The 10,252-nt window shown below is 44.9% G+C and overlaps 1 protein-coding gene across 8 annotated transcripts in view; it reads left to right on the forward strand.

Moving 5' to 3' along the window:
- The first annotated feature begins 3,253 nt into the window (after nt 1-3,253).
- nrcamb (neuronal cell adhesion molecule b) overlaps nt 3,254-10,252 on the forward strand; it is a 79,153-nt gene continuing 72,154 nt past the window's right edge. For all 8 annotated transcript variants that reach the window (XM_082160635.1, XM_082160640.1, XM_082160638.1 and 5 more), the window contains exon 1: nt 3,254-3,412. The gene's annotated coding sequence lies outside the window, so the exon portion shown is untranslated. The remainder of the gene's footprint in view (nt 3,413-10,252) is intronic.

Here is a 10,252-nt window from a genome sequence, read left to right on the forward strand (position 1 = left end):
AGAAGTTATGATTTGTTTTAATATATAATATTTCACAATGATGCCAAATAAGTATTTTGGTTCCCCAAAGAACTTTTCAGTGATTAGGTCTTCCCTCTCAGCAGGTCCTTCAGGGTGTCGTGGAGGGGTGAGGTGTCTAAGACCATCATCTACTGTAGCTACTGGCAGAGCCGCCTTAACCTAATGTTAGGCCCCGGGGCTGAGAGGTTTTGTAGGCCCCCCATCCCCTCGATTTAAAGAGTCTCATTTAAAAAAATGTGTAAAGCCTATCTAGGTAATCTACATCACAAAATGCATTAGTTTCTTTCGAGATCTACAACAGTGAGTTTTTAAATATTGTTTTTAATTTTAATATTGTTATTAACATATCACTGAGCACATAAACACAAGACACTTTATTTAACAACCACACACAGCAACTAAATTTCAACTTTATGCAAATGAGAAGCGATTTTCGCGAGCGACAACCAATAGGAAAGAAGCCTTTCAGTGGAGCTCAGCTCCCGTCACCGTCTCGAGTGCAGTGCATGCAAGACAGAGGAGTTCAAGGCCGATTTCACTGTTTTATATGATTTGACTGTAACTAACCACAAACATGGATATAATAAAATAATGCATGGAAAAGAAACTGTCGACAGTCTCAGTGAGTTTAATTCATACATTTATAGTTCGAGTGTTGTAGTTTTATGATGCAAGTTTAGCACTGCTGCAGTTCATTTTACAGTTTCCCCTGCATTATGTTGACCATTAGGGAAAAGACAATTTATTATTTGTCAAATTCGAATGACGTTTTAGTAATTTATGACAGTATGAGTGAGTTTAATTTGTAGATTGATCGATCGTTAATCTAGTAAATGATTTAATCCCTGAGCACTGCTGTGTGGTAATATAAAAACACTCTCCCAACAGCACTGTTTCTTTTGAGCCTAATTCCTAGTCAAATTAAAATTATATATTTGTATAATATCACTTGTGATGGTGTTTTGTATAGATGTGGCCGCCTCATTCGCGCCGCGGGACATCTAGACGCGCGTAAACGCGTGTTTGCATTGACATGAAATCACTCGCGCCAGACGCTCTATTTGGTGTGAACGCACCATAACAATAACATTAGAGCGACAGCACTACCAACGCCCACAAGCGACTAGCGACATACAGCGACAAAATCTGACAAATTAAAAAAAAAATATGACCTTTTCAGCTCATCATGAACCTGAACATGGGAGGCCCCTGAACTTGGGAGGCCCCTGGGCTTCAGCCCAGGTAAGCCCATGCATTAATGCGGCCTTGGCTACTGGAGTGCCTCAGGGCTCAGTGCTGGGACCACTTCTCTTCTCCATCTACATGTCATCACTAGGATCTGTCATTCAGAAACATGGTTTATCCCATCACTGTTATCATCTAGCTACTGGAGTGCCTCAGGGCTCAGTGCTGGGACCACTTCTTTTCTCCATCTACATGTCATCACTAGTGTCTGTCATTCAGAAACATGGTTTATCCCATCACTGTTATCATCTAGCTACTGGAGTGCCTCAGGGCTCAGTGCTGGGACCGCTTCTCTTCTCCATCTACATGACATCACTAGGATCTGTCATTCAGAAACATGGTTTATCTCATCACTGTTATCATCTAGCTACTGGAGTGCCTCAGTGCTGGGACCGCTTCTCTTCTCCATCTACATGTCATCACTAGTGTCTGTCATTCAGAAACATGGTTTATCCCATCACTTTTATCATCTAGCTACTGGAGTGCCTCAGGGCTCAGTGCTGGGACCGCTTCTCTACTCCATCTACATGTCATCACTAGTGTCTGTCATTCAGAAACATGGTTTATCCCATCACTGTTATCATCTAGCGACTGGAGTGCCTCAGGGCTCAGTGCTGGGACCGCTTCTCTTCTCCATCTACATGACATCACTAGGATCTGTCATTCAGAAACATGGTTTATCTCATCACTGTTATCATCTATCTACTGGAGTGCCTCAGGGCTCAGTGCTGGGACCGCTTCTCTTCTCCATCTACATGTCATCACTAGTGTCTGTCATTCGGAAACATGGGTTTTCCCATCACTGTTATCATCTATCTACTGGAGTGCCTCAGGGCTCAGTGCTGGGACCGCTTCTCTTCTCCATCTACATGTCATCACTAGTGTCTGTCATTCAGAAACATGGGTTTTCCCATCACTGTTATCATCTATCTACTGGAGTGCCTCAGGGCTCAGTGCTGGGACCGCTTCTCTTCTCCATCTACATGACATCACTAGTGTCTGTCATTCAGAAACATGGGTTTTCCCATCACTGTTATCATCTAGCTACTGGAGTGCCTCAGGGCTCAGTGCTGGGACCGCTTCTCTTCTCCATCTACATGTCATCACTAGGATCTGTCATTCAGAAACATGTGTTTTTACTCTACCTCTCATTCCAGCCGTATGATCCCACAGGAGCTGCTCGCATCTCAGCCTGACTGACAGACATTTCAACTAAACTTCACTTCAACTAAACCCTACAAAGACAGAACTGCTGGTCCCGGCCAACCCAACACTTCATCACAACTTCTCCATTCAGCTGGGTTCATCATCCACAACTCCATCAAGGTCAGCCAGGAACCTTGGAGTTGTGACTGATGATCAGTTAAACAGCCACTATTCTACTCTATCTATTTATCTATTTAATAAAAACGCACTTTGCTACGTGTGCTGTGCTGGACTAAGTGGGACTGATCATGGCACTTATATATTGTTGCTCTATTGTTGGTTTGATTGCGAACAATTGTTCTCCTAATTTGCATAAAAGCATCTGCTCAAAGATAATGTGAATGTAAACATCTTAATAATCTAAAGAACCGTATTCCACTATAAAGAGCCTTTTGTGCAATGGAAAGAGTCACTGATGCCTATAAAGAACCTTTATGTGTGTGTAAATTCTGTTTGTTTATGCAGACTCTGTATATTCTGCTTCTTTTCATCAGTCTTGTGGTTCATTCATCTGTTGCAGAAGAGACTCGGCTCAGTGAACGCGTGAACAGCAGACCTTCATCTGTATCTGATGGAGTGTTCACGGCTCTGTTCTCAGACGGGACGCCTGGGTGATTTTAAATTGAATTCTGGGAAATCTCCAGTCATGTTTTGCCTCGTCCCACCGCGCATCCAGTGAGAAACCTCAAACCCTCAAAACAAGCTCGTCAGCTCAGGCTGGTGGAGCACTGCGCGTTCCCGAGACTGCGCGCGACCGAGATCCGCGGGCATTACTGGAGAAGAGAGCGCGCGCGGAGAGTCCAGTCAGTCGCAGCGCAGGACAGAAACAGTCACAGTACCGCAGACCGGACCAGAACCAGAATCAGAACAAGAATCAGAACCAGGACCAGGACCAGAAACAGGACTAAGACCAGGACCAGGACCGAGCGGGTTTCATTAGGTCAGTAGCTGATGTTTCTCATAATATATTTCGGTTTAATCGCGTGATTCATGAGTTTTGCGCGGAGAAACGCGCAGCTGTCAATCGCTATAAACGGTTTATAATCGCTCAATTCTCGTTTTTCACATGATTGTGAGGTACATTATGTGAGATATGTTATTTTATGAGGTAATATCCTCTCTTGTACTGCAGATGTGACGGTTTCAGGCGATACTTCTCTCTTATTTTGTCTCATTTGTTAATGTATGAAGTGTCAGACAGAGACAAGTCTGTAATGAAATAAAATGTCTGTAATACTCTATAATGTTGTGTTGTTTAGTGTAGTGTTGTGTTGTTTAGTGTAGTGTTGTGTAATGTGATGATGTTGTAGTAGTTGTGATGTTGTGTTCAGGTGACGCGAGCAGGTGCGGCGCGGGAGCGCGCGCGCTTTGAATCAGATTATATCCGATTATTTGCATTTAATGACAGACTTTTTTTTTCCAGAATTAATTTGAAAGCCAAAGGTGTTATTTAAATTAGGGCCGGGTCCAGGATTACAGCGATGGTTTTTCATAAGCTTAAGCTAACACGTTCCCTCAGGTTGAAGTAATTTAGTAACTTCAAGTAATCAAGTAATCAGAATAGAAGAAAACTATTCATATGAAAAAGCTCATACAATTTTATATATATTGATTATCTCAGAAAATGTTATGAGACGCTGTCTGAGATGAGAGAAAATTAGATATTATATAACCTCTCATTTTATGAGTAGCTTTTTCATATGAATAGTTTTCTTCTATTCTGATTAGTAAAACAAGTTTTAGAAAAAAGCTACCTATAGCATATATAATGTATGTATGTATAATATACACAGTGTAAATGTGTGTGTGTATGTCTATAAAGGCCTTTTCCAAATAGGGTCATGTTTAGCTAACTTTTGGGGATCCCCACACACACACACACTCACACACAGACAGACACACACACAGCATTCCATTACTGGGTCACATCCCCCAATTAATACAATGCAAATGAGTGTGCCGGGTCATTGTCTGCCGCGTCGGAGCTTTTCAATAGCAGCTCAACCGTCACGGACAGACTCAGTCTCACTGAGGGTGTGTGGGACAGTGTGTGGGACAGTGTTTGGGATTGTGTTTGGGACAGCGTGTGGGACAGCGTTTGGGACAGCGTTTGGGACAGTTTGGGACAGCGTGTGGGACAGCGTGTGGGACAGCGTTTGGGACAGCGTGTGGGACAGCGTTTGGGACAGCGTTTGGGACAGCGTTTGGGACAGTGTGGGACAGTGTTTGGGACAGCGTGTGGGACAGCGTTTGGGACAGCGTTTGGGACAACGTTTGGGACAGTGTTTGGGACAGCGTTTGGGACAGCGTGTGGGACAGCGTTTGGGACAGCGTTTGGGACAGCGTGTGGGACAGCGTTTGGGACAGTGTTTGGGATTGTGTTTGGGACAGTGTTTGGGACAGCGTTTGGGATTGTGTTTGGGACAGTGTTTGGGACAGTGTATGGGACAGTGTTTGGGACAGCGTTTGGGACAGTGTTTGGGACAGTGTGGGACTGGAGAGTGTTGGCAGAGCCGATGTGTTTCATTATGAGCTCATTTCAGCTTCCCAGCGATCCATAACCGGCAGATGGGCTGCATTACACAAGGCCACAGACACGTGTGTGTGTGTGTGTGTGTGTGTGTGTGTGTGTGTGTGTGTGTGTGTGTTCATATTCTCTGGATGATCCTGATTAATGCTTGATGATGTTCACTTCATTATTCCTGTTTTACATAATTTCTGCTTCAAAGTGTCTGGATCTGATTTGCATGTAATTATAATATTTCTGTTGGGCATCTTTAATAGTGTGGTTGGCACATTAATATTTAAGAATGAGTTCTGGTTGCTATGAGAGCACTTCGGTCCTCCTGGTTGGTCGGTGTCTGTTAGATCAGGTGATGTATTTCCTGTTTATGTTATGAGAATAATCTACACACAGCCGGTCAGTGTTGGCATTATAACTTATCACACATATACTAAATTAACAATCAATAAATGGTCACAGTGATGCACTGATATGAAAAATTTGTCCGATACCGATGATTCATTATATTTGAAAGCCGATAACCGATATATTGGCCGATTAATCTAAATCCACATTTTTATATAATTTTTTAGAGCCTGATTAGAGCCTAAATGGACATGTGATAATGATGTGTGTGTGTGTGTGTATGAGTGTGTGGGGGATCTCTGAGGAGGGGGACGTACCAGACAAAGACGGTCTGTTTGGTGTGTGTGTGTGTGTGTTGGTGGGGTCGTTGTTCTCGTCTTTATCTTCAGTAAGAGAGTGTGAGGCTCCTTAAGTTCAGCCAGAAACGGAGCTCTGGAATGTTCTGTTCATGGCTTCCCATCATGCACCACTGCACTCTGCGTGACCTCTGTGTGACCTCTGTGACAGATGATTTAGGAGAAATGACCAGCGTCTGATGATGACGTCTGTCCATCACCTCAGAAACGAGTAAACATTTACAGTGATTCATGTCAAGAAGAGATATTAAGCATCAATTTATTTTAAAGTATTTATATTTTTCCCAATTTTTTGTTTTTATTACTGTCAATTTATCTATTTATTTATTTTTAATATGTTTGTTTAAACATATTTTTATTTATAACTGTAAATATTTGTTTATTTTGTTATTTACATTTATTTAAATTTATTTATCTATTTTTTACAGTTTTTGGACCTCGGTTTGAAAAGGTCTCGGGTTACTTGTGTAACTCATGTTCACAGGTTCACTCGACGCTGCGTAACGATGAGATCCCCCCTCAGAGATCCCCCCCACACTCATACACACACATGGGAACACTCTTAGGGCGGAGCTGATTGTAGCGATGACACGATGGGAACACTCTTAGGGCGGAGCTGATTGTAGCGATGACACGATGGGAACACTCTTAGGGCGGAGCTGATTGTAGTGAAGACACGATGGGAACACTCTTAGGGCGGAGCTGATTGTAGCGATGACACGATGGGAACACTCTTAGGGCGGAGCTGATTGTAGTGATGACGCACTGGGAACACTCTTAGGGCGGAGCTGATTGTAGCGATGACACGATGGGAACACTCTTAGGGCGGAGCTGACTGTAGCGATGACACGATGGGAACACTCTTAGGGCGGAGCTGATTGTAGAGATGGCACGATGGGAATACTCTTAGGGCGGAGCTGATTGTAGCGATGACACGATGGGAACACTCTTAGGGCGGAGCTGACTGTAGTGATGACTAGGGGTGTAACGATATTCAAACCGAACCGACAAACCGCGATACAACAGCCACGGTTCGAACCGCGATACTCTCATGTCGAACCGAACGCGCCCCGCCCCCTGCTGCCCCGGCCCAACTCTCACATCACTTTGTCACAAAACTATTTTTTTCTTCCTTGACATTTGATTAAATAGTTATTAATGAGTACACTTTTAACAACTAATAAGAGCTGTAGTTTTACTAAATATTATTATAATATTATTTACTAAATAAAGTGCATGTCACGTGATTTGGGTGATCGATCACGCTCGAGAGTTTACATACGCACTTCAGGATGGCAACTCATATTGAGATTGAAGACCCTCCGGTCACAACCACTGACTGATACAGCAGCAACAGCAGCAGTGCTGATCACGAATCACCGACACCTGTCATCATCCAATATGATGACATATCACAGCATTTTTTAATCATCGTTTTGAGACAAATCATTGTTTGTTTTGCGAACATAATCCTCTGCCGTCTGGTCGCTTCCGCTTCAAGCCGGACTCGTCTCGCGCTAACGGTAATTCCTTTTCACTGTCCACGTTTTGATTTCGGCAAATCAATTTTAGCGAATGCAAACAACGTGATTATTGTTCATGAGTCCAACATCCAGCCACGCAAGAAAACATGTAATCTACCTGAGGGAATAATATGCTCACAAAACATTTCTGATTATTATTAATGTTTAAGACTGGTTTGTTTTTTCCCCCCCAGGATTCTATGAAGAATGTAAAGATCATAAGATATTTATTTGAAATAGAAAGCTTGTGTAACACTATAAATGTAGGCTACTGTCACTTTTGATTAACGTAATGCATCCTTGCTGAATAAAAGTAGGCAATTACTTTCTTTAATTTCTTTCCCCCAAAAAATTATCTTACAAACCTCAAACTTTTGAACTGTAGGCCTATGTATAATGTTAAAAAAGCTTTCTATTTCAGATAAATGCTGTTATTTTGAATGGTGGTTTGTTTGTAATGTGACATTTTGTTTGTATGACTTTACAATAATTTTTAGAATTAAATTGTACATAAATAGGTTAAGCAATACAAATGTGTTTGTCTGATAACCTTTTAAACATATACTTAACTGTCTGCAGACAATGAAATGATGTACATTGTGCGATGCAGTACAAATATTTTGAGTGTCCCTTGTTTTCCTATAAAGAACCACGATTGTCCCGCATTTTACTTTTCTGAAGTTGGCAACCCTACTCAGGTGTGCAGTTTATTTCTGACTAGTCAGTGGAGGCATTTATTTCATTTTAGTTAACTCAGGTGTGCTAAGTGCTCTAAAGAAAGGCTGAAGCCACTGTATAAAGTTCAGTTAATAAAGTTAAAGTTAATCTAGCGTTATTATTGCTGGTGCCCTGCCATGAACCCTGCCCCCACAGCAAACAGAACCGAACCGAACCGAACCGTGGCTCCAAAACCGTGATATGAACCGAACCGTGGCATTGGTGTATCGTTACACCCCTAGTGATGACATAATGGGAACACTCTTAGGGCGGAGCTGATTGTAGCAGTGACGCACTGGGAACACTCTTAGGGCGGAGCTGACTGTAGTGATGACATGATGGGAACACTCTTAGGGCGGAGCTGACTGTAGCGATGACTCACTGGGAACACTCTTAGGGCGGAGCTGATTGTACCGATGACATGATGGGAACACTCTTAGGGCGGAGCTGACTGTAGCGATGACTCACTGGGAACACTCTTAGGGCGGAGCTGACTGTAGCGGTGACGCACTGGGAACACTCTTAGGGCGGAGCTGACTGTAGCGGTGACGCACTGGGAACATTCTTAGGGCGGAGGTGACTGTAGGGGTGATGCACTGGGAACACTCTTAGGGCGGAGCTGACTGTAGCGATGACGCACTGGGAACACTCTTAGGGCGGGGCTGACTGTAGCGGTGACGCACTGGGAACACTCTTAGGGCGGAGCTGACTGTAGCGATGACGCACTGGGAACACTCTTAGGGCGGAGCTGATTGTAGCGATGACACGATGGGAACACTCTTAGGGCGGAGCTGACTGTAGTGATGACGCACTGGGAACACTCTTAGGGCGGAGCTGACTGTAGTGATGACGCACTGGGAACACTCTTAGGGCAGAGCTGATTGTAGCGATGACACGATGGGAACATCTCTTAGGGCGGAGCTGATTGTAGCGGTGACGCACTGGGAACACTCTTAGGGCGGAGCTGACTGTAGCGATGACACGATGGGAACACTCTTAGGGCGGAGCTGACTGTAGCGATGACGCACTGGGAACACTCTTAGGGCGGAGCTGACTGTAGCGATGACACGATGGGAACACTCTTAGGGCGGAGCTGACTGTAGCGATGACGCACTGGGAACACTCTTAGGGCGGAGCTGACTGTAGCGGTGATGCACTGGGAACACTCTTAGGGCGGAGCTGACTGTAGCGGTGATGCACTGGGAACACTCTTAGGGCGGAGCTAACTGTAGTGGTGACGCACTGGGAACACTCTTAGGGCGGAGCTGACTGTAGCGATGACACGATGGGAACACTCTTAGGGCGGAGCTGATTGTAGCGATGACACGATGGGAACACTCTTAGGGAGGAGCTGATTGTAGTGATGACGCACTGGGAACACTCTTAGGGCGAAGCTGATTGTAGCGATGACACGATGGGAACACTCTTAGGGCGGAGCTGTTTGTAGCGATGACACGATGGGAACACTCTTAGGGCGGAGCTGATTGTAGCGATGACGCACTGGGAACACTCTTAGGGCGGAGCTGATTGTAGCGATGACGCGATGGGAACACTCTTAGGGCGGAGCTGATTGTAGCGATGACACGATGGGAACACTCTTAGGGCGGAGCTGATTGTAGCGATGACGCGATGGGAACACTCTTAGGGCGGAGCTGATTGTAGTGATGACGCACTGGGAACACTCTTAGGGAGGAGCTGATTGTAGTGATGACGCACTGGGAACACTCTTAGGGAGGAGCTGATTGTAGTGATGACGCGATGGGAACACTCTTAGGGAGGAGCTGATTGTAGTGATGACGCACTGGGAACACTCTTAGGGCGGAGCTGATTGTAGTGATGACGCACTGGGAACACTCTTAGGGCAGAGCTGATTGTAGCGATGACACGATGGGAACACTCTTAGGGCGGAGCTGATTGTAGCGATGACACGATGGGAACACTCTTAGGGTGGAGCTGATCGTAGCGATGACATGATGGGAACACTCTTAGGGCGGAGCTGACTGTAGTGATGCCACGATGGGAACAGTCTTAGGGCGGAGCTGCCTGTAGTGATGACACGATGGGAACACTCTTAGGGCGGAGCTGACTGTAGTGATGACGCACTGGGAACACTCTTAGGGCGGAGCTGATTGTAGCGATGACACGATGGGAACACTCTTAGGGCGGAGCTGACTGTAGCGATGACACGATGGGAACACTCTTAGGGCGGAGCTGATTGTAGCGATGACACGATGGGAACACTCTTAGGGCGGAGCTGATTGTAGCGATGACATGATGGGAACACTCTTAGGGCGGAGCTGATTGTAGCGATGACA

The sequence above is a fragment of the Leuciscus leuciscus genome (genome assembly GCF_965113295.1).
Source record: "Leuciscus leuciscus genome assembly, chromosome: 25".
Taxonomy (NCBI): domain Eukaryota; kingdom Metazoa; phylum Chordata; class Actinopteri; order Cypriniformes; family Leuciscidae; genus Leuciscus; species Leuciscus leuciscus.